The sequence below is a fragment of the Protopterus annectens genome, chromosome 2.part0, assembly GCF_019279795.1.
Source record: "Protopterus annectens isolate FY-2018-M chromosome 2.part0, PAN1.0, whole genome shotgun sequence".
NCBI lineage: Eukaryota > Metazoa > Chordata > Ceratodontiformes > Protopteridae > Protopterus > Protopterus annectens.
In genome coordinates, this window is record NC_056728.1 from 1,479,526,348 (window position 1) to 1,479,551,395 (window position 25,048).

Here is a 25,048-nt window from a genome sequence, read left to right on the forward strand (position 1 = left end):
TATAATTATTTTATTATTGTAAAAAGGGTTATTCACACAAACTCTTTTTCACATTTTTGCATAAGAAAATGGGATATAAATCACTTCATTCTATTATTAACCTTAATTCAATTAACTTATATTATTGTTTTCTCCTGCATTCACATTGGAGCGCAAACTCACTTTGTTTGATTCATCTTTTGGTTTGATGGATAATCTGATAGAGTTACTCACATCTATCAGATTAGGGGTGACTTTCACTCCATATTTGAAATTGGGTTTTTTGATTAATTCATTTATTATGAAATATGTATTTAATTATAATTTCGTTTTTTTATCAGTTTGGCCTAAGATAAACTATCACTACCAATCTAACATAGGAAGAGCATGCATATTACCAATATCATAAGCTATAATAATTATTAATAATATTATACAACTTTCAGTTTGTTTAATTTCACTATTAGTCCTCATTCAAATGCAATATACTAAATGGAATTAACTTTACTATCTCTAAATGTTAATGGGTTAAATGATCCAAGAAAAAGAGCCAATCTTTTAAAATACTTAAAAATCAACAAGATACATGTATTATTTCTACAAGAATCCCATTTTAAGGCTAACGATAAATTCATGTAGAATCCCAAGAAATATCCACTTTTGCCTCACTCATCTTGTAAGAAAAAAACAAGAGGTTGCATCAGATTATGGAAAAAGGTATCACTATGCCTCAAATTATATTCAAATATGAAGATAAAGAAGGATTGTTAACAATAGTAATAATAAAATGTAATAATTGAATCTGGACTCTAGTTAATATTTACTGGTTTCCAGGTATAGGAATGGCAACAGGAAGGACACATATAAATCTAATCAATACAGTTCAAAAAGAGGTCCTTATTCTGGGTGGAGATTTTAATTTCATTATAGATAATTCGGAGACTACAAATAGTAGACCTATTTGTTTATCTCCAATAGGAAAAGTGCTTAAAAACTGGACAAGTAGCTTAAATTTAATTGACACCTTTACTTACAAAGAAATTACCTCTTTATCATATTCACATAGAGATTATAGATTCAATACTCAAACTAGAATTGATAAACTTTACATATCCCAAGATCTAAATATGAAAGTAATTAATTTTACAATTTTACCATGTTCTTTTTGGATCACAATTTTCTTATACTTAAAATGGAATCTGACTTAACCCAACAACTAGAACTCCTACCTATATTATTAATTTAAATCAATGCAAACCATGGCTACATTCAGAAATAAATTATTTTCTAGAAACTAACCTTTTAGAAGATACAGATACAGTAATTGTACGGGATACATTAAAGGCTTTTTTATTTGGCAAAATTATTTCATGGTACAAAAACAAAACCAAAGAATGGGAATAAGAACTGCAAAATATACAAAAATGATTAATTGATATACACATAGATGATTCCATTGAAGTAGCCACAAAGAAAATAGGAATAGATCAACTAAATAAAAAATATAATAAAATATTAACAAATTTAGCTTTCGAAAAATTGAAAATTAACTCATACTTGATGTCTCCTAAACATTTACATAGTTTATCAATGAGAATAAAAAAACAATCTACTGAAAATAGTATCACAAAAATTATAAAGGAGGGTAAAATTAAGAGAGCAGTTTTAGATATTAGTGATGTTCTTGTTGCTTTTAAACATCATTATTCTGATCTTCAAACTAATATTCCTCTTAACTCAAATTCTATAGATATTGATATATAAATTTATCTAATATAAACAAATTACCAGGGAAAATAAAATTAGATTTACAACAACAAATTTCATTAAAAGAGATAGTTGATAAAATTAACCAAAGCAAAAATAAAAAAGCCCCTGGAATAGATGGAATCATAAATGAAGTATATAAATGATTACATCTCCTGTGTTAACTTTATTTCACAATGCTCTAAATGTAATTCATTCTCAACATTTGGTTCCTTCCTTTTGGAGATATTCTCTAATGACTCCTATTCTAAAGGAAAATAAAAATTCATCTTTGTATAGTTCATATAGACCTATTTCACTTCTTAACAATGATTATAAAATCTTTACATCCATTTTAGTAAATAGGATCAAGAAATCCTTAATAAACATTATACATGAAGATTAAACACGCTTCATTTATAGCAGACAAACACATGACAACATTAAAAGGATTCTCACACTTATAGATGTTATTAATAGAGATAATCAAGAGGTTCTTTTAATTGCCCTTGATATTGAAAAAGCATTCGACACATTACAGTGGAACCTTCTTTTTAAATCACTATAATTTTTTGATTCCCCCTCTTAATTTATACATTTGATAAAAAGTCTATATAATAACAACCTTGCTTATGCAAAACTTGGTCCATTTACTTCAAAAGCCATACAAATTACCAAAGGAACTAAACAGGGCTGTCCTTTATCTCCTATTCTATTGGCCTTAGCCATTGAAATATTTGCAATTACTATTCATCAATCCCCAAAAATAACTGATATTAAAATACAAGGACAATTCACCTGTAAAATCATGTTTTTTTCAGATGACATTCTTCTAACTCTGAGAGTTTCAGAAGAATCTCTCCAATAATTAGATTTACAAACTGCTAAATTTTATCTTAATTCAGGTTTAAGAATAAGTAATACAAAAATCTAGACATATAATATTAAATAGAAAACATAACACATATTGTAACTCAAATCACATAATTGGCATATTAGTATCATCCATAAACTACTTAGGAATAACCTTATGTGAGAATATAAATACAACTGCAACCACAAGTTATACAAACAATGTATATACTATAAAATCACTAACAGAAAATGGAGCAAATTGCTTTTAAATTTTGAAGACAGACTGCAATTAATAAAGATGACCCTTGTCTCAAAGATAAATTATATTGTTCAAGCCAATCCTATGTTTTCAAGTTTTGCATAAGCAATGGATGTAATTGACACATTACAGTGGAACTTTCTTTTAAATCACTATATTTTTTTGATTCCCCCTCTCAATTTATACATGCTACAGATCCCCCACCATACCCCAAGATTCTCACTACACCTTTCTAAGCATACTGGAAAATATTAAGATAGAACCAAACACCCTAATACTGGGTGATTTTAACTACCCTGCCATTATCTGGGAAAACTACTCATGTCCCAACACCTTTGCGCAACGGTTCTTGGAATTCATAAATTCCAACACCCTGGATCAACTAATCCATAGTCCCACCAGGGGCTCCAATATCCTAGACCTGGTCATTACCAACATGGGAAATCAATGCTCCATACCTATGGTCACCCCCTCGTTAGTCAGGTCTGACCATAAGCTAATCACCCTTAACATCCACATCCCACCCAGACGCCCCCAGTAAAGAAACCACCATAAAAAACTTATTCAAAGCCAACTTCATGCTACTCAAGTCAGAAGTGACAAACTTCATGACACCCATGCAGACGGGAACTGAAAGTTCAACTGCTGAATCCTACACTAAGGCACTGTGCGAGCAAATCCACTCATGCATGAATCGTGCCATCCCAAATAGAACCAAAATGCTCTCATCCAAAAAAAGGAAGCCAATCTGGTGGTCCCCTGCCATAAACAAACTTTACAACAAAAGGAAGAAACTTTTGCAGAAAAGAGGAAAATCCCAGGATGCAAAAAACTCCCTTACTAGCCTCAGTAAGAAACTGAGATGCCTCATAAAATCCTCCAAAGATAGTTACAAAAATAAAATTGCCAAAGATTCCAAAGACAACCACAAAGCATTCTAAAACTATGTCAAAAATCTAAATGGCAATGCTCAGATCTGCTCTGAGCTAAAACAGAATGGCATTAAATATACTGATCCGAAGGATATTGCCAATATCCTGGCAGATTGATTCAGTGCCAACTTCACCCCCCTCTCACCCCCTAAATGGCCCATCTCAATACCGGAAGATTGCCAAATTCCAGTAATAACGGCCACACAGGTACAAAATGCACTCTCTAAAGCCAAGAATACAACATCCATGGGACCAGATGACATCCCAGGCTGTGTACTACATGAACTACAATATGAACTGGCACCTCACCTAAGTGTCATGTTTAATCATAGCCTCACCTCAGGTTTCATGCCCACTGAGTGGCACAGAGCTACAGTTATCCCAATCCACAAGGGGGGATCCACCTTGGATCCCAGAAACTACCATCCCATCAGTCTGACAAGCATTATCTGCAAGGCCATGGAGTGTATTATCATGGAACTTATAAACAAAGACATTGGCAACCTTCAAACACTGGACCCCACCCAGTTTGGGTTTGTGAAGGGCCGATCTTGTCTCCTGAACCTGATTGACTTCTTTGAATCAGTCTCCAGAGCCATGGTCAAGGGTAAGGTGGTCCACACAGCCTATCTAGACCTTGCCAAGGCCTTTGACACCATCCCCCACTCTGGAATCATAGATAAACTTACTAAGTTGGGCATTAATCCCTATGTCACCCAATAGGTTGCTAAATGGCTTACTGATAGAACCAACACTGTAAAAGTAGCCGACTCCAAATCCAGCTTCAGACAAGTGACAAGTGGAGTACCTCAGGGTTCAGTCCTGGGGCCGTTCTTGTTTGGCATCTACTTCTCTGAAGTACAGGTCAACACTAAGGGACTCTGGCTAACAAAGTTTGCAGATGACTGCAAACTGGGAGCCATTATTGAATCCCCAAATGATGTGGATACTCTACAAAAGGGCCTTACAGAAACAGATGCTTGGTGCCAGAGCCATGGGCTCAAGCTCAATGCCAAGAAATGTATTGTTATCCCCTTTGGGAAAAAACATGTATCCATGAATTACTATATAGGTGGCAGTACACTAAACACAGAAAGTGTGATAAGAGACTTAGGGACATAGGTGGACAGTGGTCTCACCTTCGATAACCACATCGCCACAACAGTCAGGAAATCCTTCTATGTGGCACACCTCATCACGAAGGGCTTTTCATCCAGAAAAAAGGAGTTCATTGTCCCACTGTACTCATCCCTCATTAGACCCATTATAGAATACAACGCCCCATTTGGTATGTACCTCTCAAGACATCTGCAACAACTGGAAAGGCCTCAGAAATACCTCACTAAAAGAATCACAGGCCTAAAGCAGATGCCCTACGCTGACCGCCTTAAAAAACTCCAGCTATACTCTGTCGCATATCGTCTACTCAGAGGCGATCTCTGCTTAACATACAAGGCCATGTCAAACCCAGAGCTGTTGGACATGCTACACTTAAAGAAATCCCAATCCCTCAGAGCTACACGCTCCAGGGATCTAAACCTTGTCATCACAATAAACAAAACATGCTGGAGGGATAGGTTCCTGACCCAGAGACTCCCCAGACTCTGGAATAGATTGCCCATACATGTCAAGCAGAGTGCCTCTTTGGACCTCTTCAAGAGGAACCTTGACGATTGGATGGGAGAAAGGAAATTCACCCCAGGGATCACGTCAGTCACCCTGTTAGATAGGGGTCCAGGAAAGTAAATAATGTGGGAAGAAATAGCCAGGAAATTATTATGGCTAAGCTTGTATTGGCCCTAGGACTGATAGCCTAGTACCAACCTATGAACCTATGAACCTATGAACTAAAAGGATATTAAATGACTTTAACAAAATCTTATTACATTTTTAATGGTAATCAAAAAGAAATAGAATTGCATTTTGTCATCACATCAGACCCTGGGAACAGGGGGAAATAAACTTTCCAGATCTTGATTCTTATATTAAAGTTTCCATTCTCAAATTGGCAATTAATTGGTTAAATCCTAATTCCTCATCTGCATGGAAATCCCTTCATACTGCCTTAAACCACTCCTCTGAGGACAAACAGGCAGCTCAGTACTCCCCACTCTCACTGGTGAGTAAAGAAACTTCCCCCTGACCAAACAAGGAAAATGGAGAAACACAGGAACCAAGTCAAATCCCAGGGATCAGCAAAATCTGATCTCTGGAACAAACTATTAGGAAAGTATGGAAAACAAGAGTATTTTTTTTTTGTTTTTTTCAAGTTTTTTTTCAGATAGGCAGAAAATACAATAAATGCTGTGTTTTTCGACTAATTGCTATCAAAAGCTAGTACACTTGAGTGTATTAGCCTGTTGTTTAACTTTTAAGCAAAACTTAAACAAGGAAGTGCAATAAACAATTCAAGCTATTAAAAACAGTAAAAACAGGTAATAACAGAATAAAACAGGCAGAAATAGTCGTCGAAAGGCTTAAAAAGTCAAAAATGCAGAAAAATTTGTAGCATGTTACAGGCCACCCTCTCAATCTCAAGAACCTCACATAGCTTTCCTGAAAACACTGGAGGGGATAAATGTATCTCCAAACACCATCATATTAGGTGACTTCAACTACCCAAATATAGACTGGGATCACTACTCAAGCCCCAACACTCTAGCCCAAAGGTTCCTAGAGTTCATAAACTCAAATGCCATGGAACAACTAGTCACCATCCCCACAAGAGGAGAAAACATACTAGATCTCATCATCACGAACATGGAGTCACAATGTTCAACACCGGAAGTATACCCCTCACTGGTGAGATCAGACCATAAACTAATCTCACTGGAAGTCCACATCCCGCCCCCACCTGAGATAAAAAAGACCACAGTGAAGAACTTCTCAAAAGCCGACTTCACACTTCTAAAGACTGGTGTGGTCTCTTTAAGGCCCCGAGCCTCATGGAAACCATTACTCAAGCCGCTGAATCACTTACAAATACCTTCTACCAGCACCTACAGGTCTGCATGGATCAGGCAATCCCAAACAAAACAAAGACTTTTTGTACCAAAGGCAAGCGTCCAGTCTGGTGGACCCCAGCCATAAACAAACTCTACAACAAAAGGAGGAAGCTACTACAAGATAGAGCAAAATCCTTAAAAGGGAAAACACCTTTGATCGTTATAAGTAAAAAACTAAGAGCTCTCATAAAATCATCCAAGGCAAATTTTGAGAGAAAAGTCACTAAGGACTCAAAAGACAATCATAAGGCCTTCTTTAGCTATGTTAGAAACCTGGGAGGAAACTCCCAGATATGCTCAGAATTAGTTCAAAATGATGTAAAAATTACTGAACCTACAGACATTGCCAACATACTGGCTGACAGGTTCAGTGCAAACTCCCCCCCCCCCCCCCAAAAGGTGAGATATCTATACCAGAGGATTGTAATCCCCCAAACATCTCTAACGCTCAGGTGAGAACTGCTCTCTCCAAGGCAAAAAACACAGCATCCATGGGACCAGATGGTGTCCCTGGTTGTGTGCTCCACGAACTCAATGAGGAATTAAACCCGCAGTTAGGGCAGCTGTTTAATCTTAGCCTCACCTCAGGATACATGCCTAAGGTGTGGCGTACGGCAACTGTGGTCCCACTTCACAAAGGCGGTGCCTCCACCGACCCTGGAAATTACCGTCCCATCAGCTTGACAAGCCTGATCTGCAAAGCTATGGAGAGGATCATAATGGAACTCATAAATAAAAACATAGGGGACTTGCAGACTTTGGATCCAACCCAGTTTTGCTTTGTCAAAGGCAGATCATGCCTTTTAAACTTGGTTGACTTTTTCGAAACAGTCACCAAGGCCATTGATGAGGGAAAGGCAGTCCACACAGCCTACCTCGACCTGGCAAAGGCTTTCAACACAATACCCCACTCAGGTATCATTGAAAAACTCATCAGCTTAAATGTAAACCCATACGTCACAAGATGGGTTGCAAACTGGCTAAGTGACAGAACCCACAGGGTCAGAGTTGCTGGCGCCATGTCAGACTCAAAGCCTGTCACAAGTGGTGTCCCACAGGGCTCAGTCCTGGGCCCACTCCTGTTCAGCATCTACTTTTCAGAAGTACAAGCAAACACAGGAGGATTATGGCTGACAAAATTTGCAGATGACTGCAAACTGGGCGCCATAGTTGAGAACACATCTGACACAGATATCCTTCAGAAGGGTCTTATAGAAACGGAAAACTGGTGCAAGAGCCATGGCCTAAAGTTAAACGCCAAAAAATGCATAGTCATACCCTTCGGGAAAAACAAGGTTACCCCTAGCTACCATATAGGCGGCAACCCACTAAGCACAGAAGAGGTTATTAGGGATCTGGGGGCCCAGGTTGACAGTAACCTTTTGTTTGACACTCACGTTGCCAAAGTAGTTAGGAAGACCTTCTACATTGCCCACCTGATCATGAAGGGATTCACATCTAGATCAAGGGAAGTCATCGTCCCCCTGTACTCATCACTCATCAGACCAATGATTGAGTACAATGCCCCATTCGGAATGTATCTGACACGACACCTGCAGCAACTGGAAAGGCCCCAAAAGTTCCTCACCAAAAGGATAAAGGGTCTCAAAAATATGTCCTATGCTGCCCGACTGAAGGAACTCCAGCTCTATTCAGTCGCCACCGTCTGCTCAGAGGTGACCTGTGCCTGGCATACAAGGCCATGTCCAACCCAGAATTGATGTACATGCTTCACCTCAAAAAATCTAGATCCCTCAGAACTACAAGGGCGGGAGACTTAAACCTTGACACGGTTATTAATAGGACGTGCTGGAGGGACAGATTCATCACCCAGATACTCCCTATGCTGTGGAACAAAATCCCGGTACATGTGAGGCAGAGCACCTCGCTGGCTTTGTTCAAGAGAAATCTTGACCAATGGATGGGAGATCGCAGATATACCCCAGGGATTATCTCAGTGTCACTGCTTGACAGAGGCACAGCAAAATAATGGGTATAGTATCCTCCAAACTAAAGGGGTGGCGAAAGCCCCAAAACTCTAGGCTAGGCTTATAAATGCCCTTGGGCAGATAGCCTAGTATGAACCTATGAACCTATGAACCTAATAGATACAATGGACATGAAAAAAATGAAAAATAAAAGTAAGAAATCGATGCAATTTAACCCAAGGCTATACAAAAAAATGAAAAAGTGAGCTAAATATGATACAAAAAAACAAAATACAGACACAACATAACCTGCAAGAATTAAAAAAAGGTCAAATTAATTACAGTTAACTAAGTAAAACCAGATCAACAGATAAATTAACACACCAAGCCATGACCACTTTCTTTTGAGTGGAACAGTACAAACTGAACACAAGTGTAAAAGAATAAAACCAGCAACGTAAGTCTAACCAATGTAAGATTTAGATAATAAAATATCCTATATATTGGTGTGCGATTCAGGATTATAGTGTAATTACTTAGACATCACCCCTGTGATCAAATGAGTCCTGGGATCAACAAACCAAGATACCACTTACAAAAACATGGTATACTACAATGTAGTACACATAGCAATGTGATTATGCCCAAGAATTGGGAGAAAGATAAAATTGATAAACTCTTCCCAAGTTCAAGGCCTCACTGTAACAGCATTGGTACAGATTTTGATGGTTAGTTCTTTCAAGGTACGCAGTGAAATAGGAGAAAGGAGCAGGATATTACCCTGAATTTTCTCAGAAATGTTACAAAAATTCTGGGTTTCCAAGATGGCTGCACATTGAGTAGCAGCTTAATTTCAGCTCTCTAGTGTGAAAGCAGAAACTCAGAAGACAGAGCCAGTGAACTCATGTTTTGGTGAATTTCAATAACTAACTAGTAAGTGTACTGCCTGGATGCCAGAAAAAAAGAAATTCAGAGAACCTGAAAGAAAACCAACTACAAAGGGTGAGGAGAAAACAGTGAATGGGAAGAATTCTGGTGCTGTTCAGAAAAAAACAGTGCAAGCTCCAGCTTTGGTGCAAGATTTGACTTCCAGTAACCTAGAAGAAAAAGTCAAATGTACTCAGAGCTGATTAAAATAAACAGAATACTGATGGACTATATCCACTCAGATAACAAAAAGGTTTACACAAATGTAAGAAGCTTTAAATAGATATTTAGATGAGGTGATCAAAAACTGCAAAAATCAGAGGTAGAAATTAAAAAAAAGGCTGCTCAATATGAGACTGCACAAGAAGAGATGTTTCAGAAAATAAAAGAATTAGAGGACAGATCACATATGGAAAACTGGAGATTTTCTGCTGCACCAAAGAGGCTGGAAGGAGCAGACTGTATTAATTTTATGAAATCACAACTAAGCAACTGGAATGGTATTCCACAACAGGAGTTGTTAATTGAAAGGGAACATTGCATGTATGCTCCAAACCTGGCGATGAGAAAGCAACCTAAACCTTTAATAGTGTAGAATAGTGCATCTGTTGTGCCTTTAAGAAGCATATCCAAGGAAAGCACAAGCATATAAATAGCAAACATGTGTTAGCTTCAGTGCCATTTTGATAGTGCAGCTAGAGTGTGAGCATATATGAATTTGATAGCTAGTTTGTTTATAAGTTTATAAAAGTTAAAATTACTAAGTCTCAATCCTGATGTGTTTGTAAATAATAAAGCTGCCTGAATAAAACCCACAGATGTTTGTCTATTTTATCCTGACCAGCCAAGCAATATGGTGTCAGAACCAGGATTCAAGAGACTGCTTTTCAAAGCTATGAAGTGCAGAGCTAATAGTGAAGGTAAACTAAATAAACCAAGTACAGAAAAGGGCCAGAAGTGAACTAAAAGTAATGAAAACTTGCATGACTTATTTTATCAAAAAGACAAAATCGAGCATTACAAGGGCACAGAACACATTATTAAGAAAATGGGAGGCACAAAAAGTTTATTAATTAATTAAATGAAATGTTTAAAATTAAGATAAATTATAAACCAATTATCAGAAAAGTACATAAGGGGTTTGGAATTACCTAGGAATTGCAAAATGTGGATGTTTAAAGTAAAACAAGCATGTTTAGAGTAAAAAGAAGCACAAGAAGCGTACAATGGGCATAAATAGAGATTAAACAAGCACACCAAGTATAATAAAAGGGCAAAAAGGGCACATTAAGCATAAATAAACCAAGATGACTGTATGCTTTTTGGTAAATTACTATTTTTTTGGCATAAACTACTATTTTTCATTTACTGAAGCTATTAAGAGCATAACTAGAATTATTTGAAGTATGTCAAAGTGTGTAAAATTACTTACAGTGTATGTTACTGTACATTTATTCTGAAGAGTTTATTTGTATGCAAAGGGCAACTATTTTGTAAAGTGCACTCAAAATACAGACATTTCAAAAAGTTTCTTGTGCTGGATGTGTCTAGTCACAGAGTGCTGCCATTACAGCGTGTTTCTTGCACTGTAAAGAGTTATTTATAAGTTCATAGGTGTTTACTAGGCTAACGACCACAAGGGCCTTTTTAAGCCTAGCCATGCATTCCAAATCTCTGACAAGTTCTGATACCCTTAATAAGTGTAAGCATGGGCCTGGGAGATGAAATATTTACAGGTTACCTGTTTGCATTAGAGACATAAGTGCCAAACTAGGGATGAAGTTCTGGTTTCCCATCCAATTGTCCAAATTGGCCATGAATTGGGTTAGGGAGGAACTCTACTTCACATGGTTGGGGAGCCTGTTCCATAGACAGGGTAGTCTCTGGGATACATACCTATCTCTCCATTAGGTCCTATTTATGTCACAGGTAAGGTTTAAGTCTTTAAAATGGGTAATTCTGCTACTGTTTATTTTGTTGATATGCAGGAGGTCCATCAGAGTGGGGTTTGACAATGCCCTGTATGCCAGGCATAGATCTCCCATTAAAAGCCTGTAGGAGATAGAATACAGGGATAGGGCTTTGAGGCGATCTGGATAGGAGATATTACCTATGCCCCATATTCTTTTAGTGTAGAACCTCTGTGGACATTCCAGTTGTTATGCTTGGTTAGGTACATTCCAAAGAGTGCATTGTACTCAATGATAGGTCTGACGAATGCCAAATACAGTGAAACAATGACTTCCTTTGGCTTAGATGCCATATCTTTGTTTATAAGTTGGGCAACATAGAATGATTTCCTCACCACTGTAAACACGTGATGATTAAAGGCTAGATTAATAGCTATGTGTATCCTTAAGTCCCTGACTACTGTGTCAACTCTACGGGGTACATTATCAATATGATAGTTACCAGGAATGGATGACTTCCCAAAGGATACTATCATGCATTTCTTGGCATTAGGTTTTGGTCCATGGCTCTGACACCCATTATTTGTCTGTGTAAGCACCTCCTGGAGAACATTTGTGTCAGTGTGAGATTCAATGACAGCTCCTAATTTGCAATCATCTGCTAATTTCATTAACCAGAGACCACTGACATTGGCCTTGACTCCTGAGAAGTAAACACCAAAAAGCAGCAGTCCAAGGACTGATCCCTAAGGGACTCCACTTGTGACTGGCCTCTTTGTAGAGGTGGAATCCCCAATTTTAACTTCCTGGGTCCTGACTGTGAGCCAGTTATTTAGCAAAATACAGCCATTTCAGGAAAGTTTCAGTGCGCTGTATACTGTTAATTCCCAAAGTGCAGTTACTTCTAATTCTGAGTGTCTTCTACCCAGTTTATTTGCACAGTGCAGTAATTTTGAAATGTTTCTTATACTGATAAGAGGTGATTTCTTTCAGTACAGTGATTTCAAGAATATTCTTGCACTCAGGAGACTTATTTTGCAAAGTTCACTTATTTAGAGGCTTGTTGTGCTATTGAGCATAGTTACAAGTACTGGCATAAATTCCTGGCATATGTTTGTGTGTGTTCATGCATACTTGCAAAAGCATTCACTGGTATGTGTTAATATGTCAGCGGCATTTTGCAGACCAGGTCCACTTGCATTTTATCAGAATATTGCAGAGAATTGGAGAATATCTGAGCAAGAGTACAATATTTTATACAAGCAGCTTATTCTGACAAAGGTGCATGGACCAAGGCATTCATTTTGCTAAACCTAGCTGAGTCTGAGGCCATCAAAAGAGAGCGTTCATTTGTGTATGCACCAGAAGTATATGAAGAAAAAGGGGAAAACCATCATATTGTTGTACAGGCTAAATCAAGGAAAGATGCTGAGTGTTTGAAATGAAAATTCAGCGAAATGTGCAACCCCCAGACAAATATTACACTGGAGAGGCATTTGTTTTACACAAGAGATCAAAAGTCAGGAGAAATTGTTGCAGCTTATCTTATTGACCTGAGAAACAAAACTAAACACGCAGGTTTAGTGATTTAAAAGATGAGTTAATAAAGGACAGGCTTGTGTGTGTTATTAATAGTGCTGTAGTGAGAAAGATTTTGCTTTATGACAGTGATTTAATGCTGAGCAAAGCTATTGAGAATAGTCAAATCCATGAAATTATGGAAAGGCACACAAGTATGCTTTTAAGTGATAAGAGCATGGTTTCATCAGACTCCAGAGCAAATGTCAACAACATGCAACACGTGGCTAGCAGAAGCAGGCCAAAGCACTTGGCAGCTGTACCCTGTGGGTGTGGCAGGTAAAAATCAGTAGTTTTCCATCAAGTTCTAAGACTAGTTCAGTGAGAAGGACATGCACGGTGCAGTACAAGGGTGAGTCAGTAAAACCTAAATCTCAAGTTTTATTGTTAACTGTCACAATTGTGGTGCCAATCATGATTCTAAAAAAGAGAAGTGCTTAGCATTTGGTCAGCAATGCCACAAGTATAAAAAAATGGAGCCAGTGTCAGAAGTTTTGCAAATCAAGTAAACCTCACACAGTTATAAATATGGGTCACTTAAAAAGAAAGTTGATCATATAGAAAGCTGAAACACTACTTTTATGTAGATAGTGTATCAGTAATTGGTGAAAAGATTGATGTAGTAGACTTGCTGGCAAAGAATGAAGTGTTTTGTACTGTTTGGATCAATGGCAAATCCACCAAGCTCAAAGTTGACACTGGTTTAAAATGTAATGTTATGCCAGCAGACACATTTGCTAAGGTGAGAACTGGTGAGTAACTTAATGTTGCCAGTTGTGCAAAACTTGTTGCTTGTGGAGGTGAAGAAATTCAAACCGAAGGCTCAGTAGTGCTTTCATGTTATTTGTCTAGGAACTGCTACAGCTTACTATTCTATGTAGTTTTAAACGTGTGCAATCATTATTGGGTCTTAGAGACAGCTTGAGAATGAATTTGCTTCCTTTTACCAAATAAGTTCATCATATAAGCACATGTCCCAGTTCTAGCATCAGTGAAGCTATTTTTTCAGAGTATGCTGATGTTTTTGATGACAATTTAGGCAAACTTTCAGCTGTGTATTCTAAGAAGTTAGACCCAGAGATCAGTCCAGTGGTCATACCAGCAAGAAGAGTTCTGATAGCTATGCAGAATAAGGTCAAAGCTCAATTGGATAAAATGGTGTAGCAAGGTGTAATTTGTCCAGTTACAAAACCTACTGAATGGGTGTCATCCATGGTAGCAGCCCACAAAAAAGGCTCAGACAAAATCAGAATATGCATTGACCCAAGAGATTTGAAGAAAGCATTAAAAAGACCACATCATCCTATGCGTACAGTCGAGGAATTCATAGCCCTAATACAGAATGTCACTGTTTTTTTTCTGTCTTGGATATAAAAAGTTCATTTTGGCAAGTCATGTTTAATCATAAATCTTCACTACTGACTACATTCAGTACCCCATTTGGAAAATAAAGATTCCTCAGGATGCCATTTGGAATAAATTATGCAAGTGAAGTCTTTCAGCATACAATGCAGCAGTTTTTTTTTCAGGTTATCCTTGTGCCCTAATAGTAGATGATTTATTGCTTGAAGGCAACGGTGAGGCAGAGCATGACAGAAACCTTAGGAAAGTTCAAGACAGAGAACTTGAAGTGAACTTGAAGCTCAATCCTTTAAAGTGTAAATTCAGACTCCTAGATGTATAGGTCATTTATTTACTAGCACTGGCTTGTGACCAGACACATCCAAGCAAGCAGCCATTCTTAATCTGCCAGTATCAGATAATGTTCAAGTTCTACAATGTTTTAATGTTTTCTTGGTATGGTCAACCATTTATACAAGTTTATACCAGACTTCTGTGAGTTGACAGTGCCTTTGAGAGAGCTGATATGCAAAATTGTTTCATGGTCTTGGTTGGATTAGCACCAGAGAGCACTTGAACACCTTAAGCAGAAAATTACCACCCCACCTACTTTAAGATACTATGATGTCAGTAAACCAGTAACTTTTTCCTGTGATGCTTCAAAATTTGGTCATGGTGCAGTAATTCATCAAGAAGGCTGACCAGTAGCCTATGCATCCAGAATTCTTACCCAAAATGAAATGCAATATGCTCAAGTTGAGACAGAACTTTTGGCAATAGTATTTGCATGGTCAAAGTTTCATGATTATATTTATGGTCAAGCTATTCAGATTGAAACTGATCAATCAACCTCTAGTCACTATTTTAAAGACTCCTATGCATTCAGCTCTGGTGAGATTACAAAGAATGATGCTCAAATTTCAAAAGTACAACTTCAAAATGGTCTGTACAAAGGCAGACTTCTTTATCTGGCTGATACCTTATCCAGATCACCCAGAAATACAATGGAACAGATTAATGCAGAGAATTTTGAGTTTGATGTCATGGAAGTGTGTCATTTTTCTACCATAAAACTTGATGAGTTGATAGATCATACAAAGACTGATCCAGTTTTGCAAAAGCTCAAGCACTTCATCAATGTTGGAAGGCCATCAAAGCAATCTAGTAAACCACCTGAAGTGCAAACTTATTTTCCTTACATAGCTGGGATGTTGATGGAAGATGGCATTATTTTCAAAGGTCCTAAAAGTATTGTTCCTACTTTCTTGCAACATGAATATATCCAGATTTTGCATCATGGTCACCCAGATTCTGAATCTACCAAAATAAGTTCATAGATTATAAGTTCATAGATTAGTACTAAGCTAACTGACCTTGTGAGCCATTTTAAGCTTAGCCAATTATCCCTTGTGAGACTCAAACCCTGCACCTTGTGTTTGTAAGGCAAACACCTTAACCATTAGGCCACCCTCCCAAATAAGGGCGGGAGGACTAGTATTTCGGCCTTCTATAGCAAAAGGCATTTTTAAAGTACTTTCTTCTTGTTCAGTATGCAATAGCACTAAACCGCATTTGCAAAAAGAATCACTTCAGCTAAGTCAAGTTCATGAACTACCTTGGTCAACAGCAGCCACTAATATATTTGAGTGGAACAATCAGCATTGCTTAGTGTTAGTAGACTCTTATTCAAACAGGTTTGAGATTGATTTATTACCTAAAGTAATGTCTACTGCTGTTATCATTAAGTTGAAATCTCATTTCTCAGTCCATGGGAGTCCACAGAAGCTTATCTCTGTCAATGGTAACCAAATTACCAATCAGTTGTTTCAGATGTTTGCAAAAGAATGGGACTTTGTACATGTCACTGGTAGTCCTAAACATCCACAGTCAAATGGACTAGCTGAACATGCAGTAGAGAGTGCAAAGCAATTACCAGAGAAGTCAAAGCATGATAATACTGATGTCTTTTTCAATTTAATCAGTCTCAGAAACATACTCTGTGCCAATATACTTGGCTCACCTGCTCAGAGACTTCTATCTTGGCAGACCAGAACAACCTTGCCTATCAGTTCCAGTTTGTTGAGGACTAAAGCTAAAAACAACAGAACAATCAAGGGCCAATTCAGAAAGCTTTCTTTCTAGAAGTCCAGCTATGATAAATTGAGCAGATTTCTTCATCCACTGAAAGAAGGAGAGACAGTTAGGATACAAATAGTGAAAGGTTTCGACCGGCTTGGTCAAGTAACAGGCATTTGTGCTGAGCCAAGAGCCTACTTCATAGAATCTGATGGTGTGGAGTACAGGAGAAATTGCAGACATCTTCTTCCTGTATCAGAGTCAATATCACAGCATTGTTCCTGTGATACAGACTCTGGATGTCAGAGCAATCCAGACAATGTTCCTGTTGCAGAACATGTCTTAGCTCCTCCTTCCGTTACTGATGATGTTCGTGATGTCCCCAAAGTTGAACATTCAGCAGAGACAGTCCCATTTGCTAAACCAAGTTCTAATTTCTGTGTCACATGATTTGGTCACATTTCCAGACCTAGTGTGAAATACACAGCAACCTGGACATAATCGTCTGTATGTATTAACTTCTGTATAATTGCACGTCAGATAATTATTTTGCATCAATTGCATGTCAATTAATGTTGTCAATAATGCACGATTCATTTCTCAGAGAAGGAGGATGTAGAATAGTGTGTGTGTTATACCTTTAAGAAACATTTCCAAGGACAGCACGTGCATATAAATAGCACATGTTAGCTTCAGTGTCATTTTGAGAGTGCAGCCAGGGTGTCATGTATGAATGTGATAGCTAGTTTGTTTATAAGTTTATCCAAGTTAAAGTTACTAAGCCTCAATCCTGATGTGTATGTACATAATAAAGCTGCTTGAAAAGAACCCACAGATGTTCATCTGTTCTATCCTGACCAGACGAATGACAAATAGTAAAGATGAAATCTATCAACAGAAGGAGTTGATTCTGACAAAACTGCAGCAGAAGGACAAAGTATTAAAAGTTGGAAACAACAGAGTGTTTGGGAAAATAATTAATCACTGTATACAAGGCAGAAGAGCAATACATTTATTCCACTAATCAGGGAATGTTGAGGAGCAGGTGTGATATCTAGTAACAATTTTTAGAAAAAGCAAATAAATAAAAAAGAACATTGAGCATAATAAAGCTCTCCGATAGAAATTAAATACATAAATACTTGTAGATGCAATTCTTTATCTGTTTTTATGTCTCCATGGAGATAATCTGATAAAGAGCAATAAAAAGGAATATTTCTTTCTTTTAATGGATTTCTTTCAATGGCTAGGAGATAATCTTTTCTGAAAGCATTCAAGTGCTTCCCACTCTGGGAGAGCAATAAAGATAAGACAAAACCAGACAGCACTTACTAGAAACACAGGTATGTGTCTTAGCATGGATAACCTTTCTTTTAGGTTAACCTAAGTATATGAATGTGGTTGTCAGTTTGGCACAATTGTTCATATTAGGAAGGTAAAAAATTCACTATTTGAAGATGTACATAGTTTTGTGTGTTAATATTAAGATACTAGGTTTTGGGGGTGTATCAGGGGTGTATTTGTTATGTCTTTCATTAAAACAAAAGTTTTCAGATGTGACAAAGGCTCAAATGGGCATGACAATAAACAACAGTGTAAAGAGACAACCTGCCAGACATTAGTGTGTGCATGTAACATAAAAGCTGGTACTAGATACCTACCAAAAAAGCTACTACAAATAAAAGGTGAACTTTTCAACATAATAACCCTTTCAATACTATCTTTAAACATTAATGGCCTCACAGATATATATATAAAAAAAGAAGGAATAGTGAACTATATTAAAAATCTAGACTGCAAATAGCAATGCTATAGGAGACATATTTGGCAAGAAGTGAACATGTGAATTTGATAAAGAAAGTTTTTCAGGGTTGTTACTCAGCAGAATAGGCAGGAAAAAGGAAAAGAGTACTTATGTTAATTGTAAGAGAAGCTTCAATATTAATAGAAGAAGATAAAAAAGATAATAATGGCTGATATGTCAAGGTTAGAGGTAGATGAGGCTCAATTACTAATATCTAGGATAGGAGGAGATGAGATAAAAATGGTGATATATAATCAATCAATAGGAATGTTCCCGGGAAGAGATGGTATTCCTGTAGAATCTTGGAAGTTAGGGGCAAAAAACTGATGATGTGGAAGGTTTTGTTTAACAGTGTTTAAAGAGGAGGAGGAAGCACTGATGTCCTGGAAGAAATCGATGGTAGTTGTAATACCTAAAGAGGGTAAAAAAAACACATCCAGCTTCCTATAATGGTTAAAAGAATGGCAAAGGTGATGCCAAAATTGATAGATGTATCACTGTGGTTTTGTGGAGGGGAGGATGACATTTGACAACATTAACAGAACACTAATGGTACAGAGGGAAGCAGGATGTAAGAAAATACCACTGTTGTTGGTGGATCTTGATGCAGAAAAAGCATTTGATAGAGTAAGTTGGAAGTTTATGAGCAGGACAATAGAAGCATTCCCTGATTTTTATTTTACATTTTTTACCCAGGAAAGTCTGACTTGGAACAAAGCCAATTTTCAGCAGACACCTAAGGATAAATGCTCCAGACGCATGTTTTGTAATGTGGGAAGAAACCGGAGCACTCAGAGGAAACCCACACAAATGCAGAGAGGATATGCAGACTCTGCACAGAAGGTACCTCAGCCGAGAATCGAACCGGAAAACCTCTTGCTGTTAAGCTACAATGCTACCGCTGCACCCCTGTGCCATGAAACATGATAAGGTTGATTAGGAGGATATATGAGGGATCAGAGACAAAAATTAAAGTGGGTGGGCTCCTCTCTGGTAATTTCTGTTTTAGCAGACTAACCAGGCAGGGGTGTTCTCTTTTCCCTTTATTGGTTGCATTATATTTAGAACCATTGGCACAGAAAATAAGAGACTCAGGAATTCAAGGATATAATTGATATGATAATCAAGAGAAGCCAGATCTGTTTGTAGATTATATTATTTTATACATGATAAAACCACAAAGGGCATTTCAGTGTTATGAAACTTTTTGAGGCAGTTTCAAATCCTTTCAGGATACAAAATTAATGAAGCTATATCAAAGGCAATAGCTGTAAATTATGTACCCACACACATACTAGTTTAGCAAGATCCACATTTATGGGGACATGATAAAAATGAAATACTTAGGAGTATGGATTAAGAAGGATTCTGGTGTGGCAGCTAATAATATGTGGGAAGAGACTAAAGAAAGGATATAAAAACTGAGAAATTGGAAGGTCTGTTATATGGATATGGAGGGCAAGATACAAGCAGTTAAAATGTTTTTAGTCCCTTTAGTTTTATATAAAGGTCAGGTATATTTTTATCAACCATTGAATAGCAATTAATAAAGAGCTGTAGGATTTTATCTGGGAGAGGAAGATGGCAAGAGTCAAGTGAGAAAAGATGATTCTTTCAATTGAACAAGTCAGTTTGGGATTACCCAATTTGAATGGGTGTTTCAGAGCTATACACTTAATGCTTCTATATATAGCACAAGCAGAAACCTATATTTCAAAGTACAAAGAGATGATGATGAAACAAGGGAGAAGCTCAAGAAACAAAGAGAGTCTGGGATTTTGGATGCAGATCCTTAAGGAAAATAACAATAAGAATGCAGGATATTATATTCATAAAGTAGCAGAAAATATTCTAAGAATGAAGCCAAGACTGGAGTGGAGAAAGGAGATTCTTACGATAGGGATGACTGCATTCAGGGATGCAGACAATAGGCATGAGGGGGCTGGAATTTATTGGAGAAAATTGGTAAAAAAACAAGGTATTGGGAGCCAATAATTAGAAAGGCAAAGGTAATAGAATGGGTAGAGGCTAATATTTTATTTGGAAGGCAGGATAGAGATTGCCTTCCATATCAAAGAATGATATGAGTATAGGCAAAGAAAAAGAAGTATGGGGATCTGAAGCAAAAGACCAGTATTGGTGGAGTATTTAGTACAATCTAAAACAGAAGCTACTGTTAAAAAGGAATAATTAGTAGCACATACAAAACATTGCACAATAACTATAAGAATCAATCAGAGGAGGTTAGGAATGGATTGGGAAGAGAGACTAGATAAGCAATTCAGAAAGAAACAATGGAGGATATATGTCTCCCAAATATGCAACAAAGTCTAGAAGATTTAGCGTCTTTGCTTGGAAATGTTTACATAGGCACTTCTATACCCCAAGAAGACTCCAAGGAATTTTCCACAGGTAGACAGCAAATGTTGTAGGTACATTGGAGAAGAAAGATATAATTGGGAACATATTTTCCGGAAATATAATGAGTTAGCAGACTTTAAATATTCCTGCAGACTGCTCTGTCAGAGATAGGAGATAAAACTGGCGTAACTGGTGCAATTACAAACTGGTGTAGATGAGATGTTTTGGTCACCTTTTGTGTATGCGCTGTATGTACATTCAGAAGAGGCAGACAAGGCAGGATCCACTAGGAAGACATCCAGTGTCTGGTCATGACCATGTTACAGGGACTACATCTCTTCTCTTGCTGAGGTTAGGAAAGTCTAAGCTAGTCTGGTCAGCTTACTACTACTGCAGCCCTCACTAGGAAAACAGTTTAGAAGATAATAATGATGATTAAAAGTAAACATCCTATTAGAATGTCTGCTAGCTTTGCTTTCTTTAGGGTTTTACTGTTAGAATGTGGAATACTGAACCTGGTTCTCGCTAGACTATAAAGATATATTGACAAAAAATGATTTGCCTAAATCCACAGTGGGTTTTGGGTGGGAACATGGGAAGGCTTGGCTAAATATATTGGGAGGTTTACCTCTGTATACATAAAGGCACTTACCAGTTTACAGTCAATCATGGTCAAACTATAGCAGAGCAGCAGTGGGTTATGAATCCTACACCCCAGTTTGAGGTAGTGGGGGAGCAGGGTGCATAGCAAGTGTACCAGATATCAATGACACCACTGTCACCCACTCAACCCTAACCAAACATACCACCCATCAGGGTCCTCAAAGATACTCAGTTAAAGAAAGGGGATGCAAATAGCAAGTGAAGATGCTGATTTTAGGGAGAGAATGTGTTTTGTCTTCCTGGGTGGATTTATTCATTGTTTTGATGTTATCACCTCAGTTTTGTGTGAGGTACTACAGCAATTTCTCCTATGATACTTAAACAGCTGCATAGCAAAACTGGTGAACAGCTATAGGAATAGTTTTTCAAGGGGAGTGAACCCCCATCAGGTAGGAAACTGCTAAAACCTATTCTCACTAAAGGACAAAGAGGAGACAGCATGGACTCCCATGGACAAAGTTCTCAAGGTTGACAGACGGCGAGAGCCTTTTGACACCCCTCATTTTATATCCAACAAGATTCCAACCATCAGGTTGGTATCTAAGGGAAAAGATGGAGAAATTTAGACTTTTATATGACATGTTTCTGCCTGAGAGGAAATTAGTGAACATTAGCAGACACAAGACTAAAGTAAAAGTAGAGTATGGATTGTAACATACCATTAAGCTAGCCAGGGCAATGAGAGATGTGGCTGTCCAAGATGGACAGGATATCAGTATTTTGATTACTCCTGATTGTAAAGGACAATTGTCATTTATGGGGCATGAACTTATGGGGGCAACTCTCTTTTTAATAAGGCCACTACTATAGGGTAGGCCATAAGTTGTGGTTTCTTTGAATGCACAAAAAGGCAGAACAATGTTCCATTTAAGCTTGCTCAGCAAAATCACAACAATAACTAAGAGATGAGAGATGCACCACACCATAAAACGTATCTCAACAATTTATTCAGAGCTGTATCTCAACAAGACAAAAAACAACAAACAAAGGATTAGCGCTTTCAGCTATTAAAGCCTTCTTCAGATCCACATTCAAAAGCCACATCTCAATCTAATATAAAGCATATAGCAGCCAATGACAAAAAACATGTAAACAAGCTGCTTTGCTCTAACCAATACAAGTGCTTATACAAGCACTTCATCATCCAATGTGTTTCGTTATTCTAATTAGCTTTGACAAAAGCTAATTAGAATAACAAACACATTGGATGATGAAGCGCTTGTATAAGCACTTGTATTGGTTAGAGCAAAGCAGCTTGTTTACATGTTTTTTGTCATTGGCTGCTATATGCTTTATATTAGATTGAGATGTGGCTTTTGAATGTGGATCTGAAGAAGGCTTTGATAGCTGAACGCTAATCTGTTGTTTGTTGTTTTTTGTCTTGTTGAGATACAGCTCTGAATAAATTGTTGAGATATGTTTTATGGTGTGGTGCATCGCTCATCTCTTTCTTTGAATGCTTCAGCACATGGGAAGTAATAGACTTAGTAAGCAGGTCAGTAAATTATTTTTATAATTTATTTATCATAGAGGGAAGCAAGGTTATTATGCAAGTAGGAACACTGGCATTTTTGTGGTTGGAAAATTGAAATGCCATTCAGGATGTTTAGGTTTACATGAGATAAAGTACATAAGCTTTCTGGCAAGACCTGGTGCCTATATAATAGAAACAAGGTCAGACTGAGGAATATAATTGAATTATTAGGGACCTTAAACTTTATTCAATGCTTTTTATCTAAACTCAATAGCCTTCTTATAGAGCCATGGTCCCAGGGTGGGCTTTCAGTACAGTGATAATATAGATGTTCAGGGGTGTCAGACTAAAAAATTGTAGGCAGAATTTGATATTGTGGATGCAGCTTTTGACTCTGTACAATGAGATAGCCCTCTGATAGGATGACTGGGTGATAAACACAGAGGTTAAGCTGTACAGAGATACAGCTACGTAGGTCCAGAGGCTTTGCGGCCTACTTGAAAGGCTAGTGATCTGTTGCCCATCTCTGGGATTATACAGTACTTAGAGTTGTAATGTTTTCAGAACTGATCTTTTTTCACTGCAGAGGTTATAACAAAGGGCATGGAATCCAGATCCAGGGATGTGATCATTCAAATTTAGTCTGCACTCATTAGCTTAATCACTGAGTATAATGCCCCTTATGGTATATACCTGTTCAAACATTTGACAGAACTTGAATGTCTACAGCACTTTTTTACTAAGATAATTAGGGGCCTAAATCATAAAAATTGTGCAGACTATCTCAAATCCTTGTCAATCTTTTGTTGTCATACAGGCTAATGATGAGAGATCTCTGCCTAACTTACAGAGCCTCAAGAGACCCTATCTTCTTAGAACTACTGTACATTTTCAAGCTCACTGGGGACATAAACACCAGCTCAAGAAATGTCAATCTCCTTTGCAACATAAATAGAACATGCGGGGGGGGGGGGTAGATATGTAGCACAAATGATTCCATTTCTTTCAAATTGTTTTCATCTTCACATAAAGCAAAGTACTTCTTTTACTCCATTCAGTCCTATCAGGATGAATGGATGGGTAATCACAAATTCACCTATTGTCCCTCATAAATAGGGGCAACATGTTCATAGGTTCAAAGGTTCATAGAAGGTTACTAGGCTAACTATCCTAAAGCCCTTACAAACCTAGCCATATTTGTCCCAAGCTGTCCCAGTTTTTGGTGGTTAGGTTAGTGAAGTTCACAGAGGTAAAGATATATGGTAGGTAATACTGACTTCTTCTGTCCAAAAGGGACATGGGCACCACCCCAGGAGTGAATCTGTGGTCACTTATCCTCTGATATAGGTTGTGCTTGAAGAGGATCATGGAGGAGCTCTGTTTCATGTGAACTGGAAGCGTGTTCCAGAGAAGTGGCAGTCTCTTGGGGATGCATCTATCTCTCCAACATGACCTGTTCATGTCAGAGACTATGCTATCATCCCTGGAGTGACTGACCCAAGTGAAGTTTGATTTATGAGTGTGTAGTATTTACATCAGGGCCAGGTAAGAGACTGCCCTGTAAGCCAGGCATAGGTCACCCCTTAGCAACCTGTTGGAGACAGTATACAGTGACAGAGGGCCCCCTGATTTCTTGGTGCAAAACCTCTGCGGTATCTCCAGTTGTTGCAGGTGTTTGGTTAGGTACATGCAGAAAGGAGCACTGTACTCAATTTTTGGTCTGATGATGGCCGATTATAATGGGATTATAACATCCTTAGATCTAAATATGATGCTTTTACTTATAAGATGTGCCACATATAAGGATTGCCTTACTCCTGTGGATACATGATAGTCAAAGTTCAGATTGCCATCAACCTGAGTCTCCAGGTCATCTACCACTGGGTCTGCACTTAGGAGGGTGTTGTCTATAATGTAATAAGAAGGGATGTCAGCTTAGCCAAAGCGGTTAATAATGCATTTTTTTTGCATTTAGCTTTAATCAGTGAATTTGGGACCATTCATTTGTCTGTGTTAACCCTGTCTGCAGTATATTAAAATTGTTGGGGACTCAATGACTGTTCCTAACTTACATTCACCAGTGAACTTCTTCAGCCACAGGCAATCCAAGTTTGCCTGCATGTCTGAAAAATAAATTCCTAACAGTAAAGGGCCCAGCACAGAGTCCATGGTATGCCACTGGTGACTAGTCTTTTGCTACAGGTGAAGTC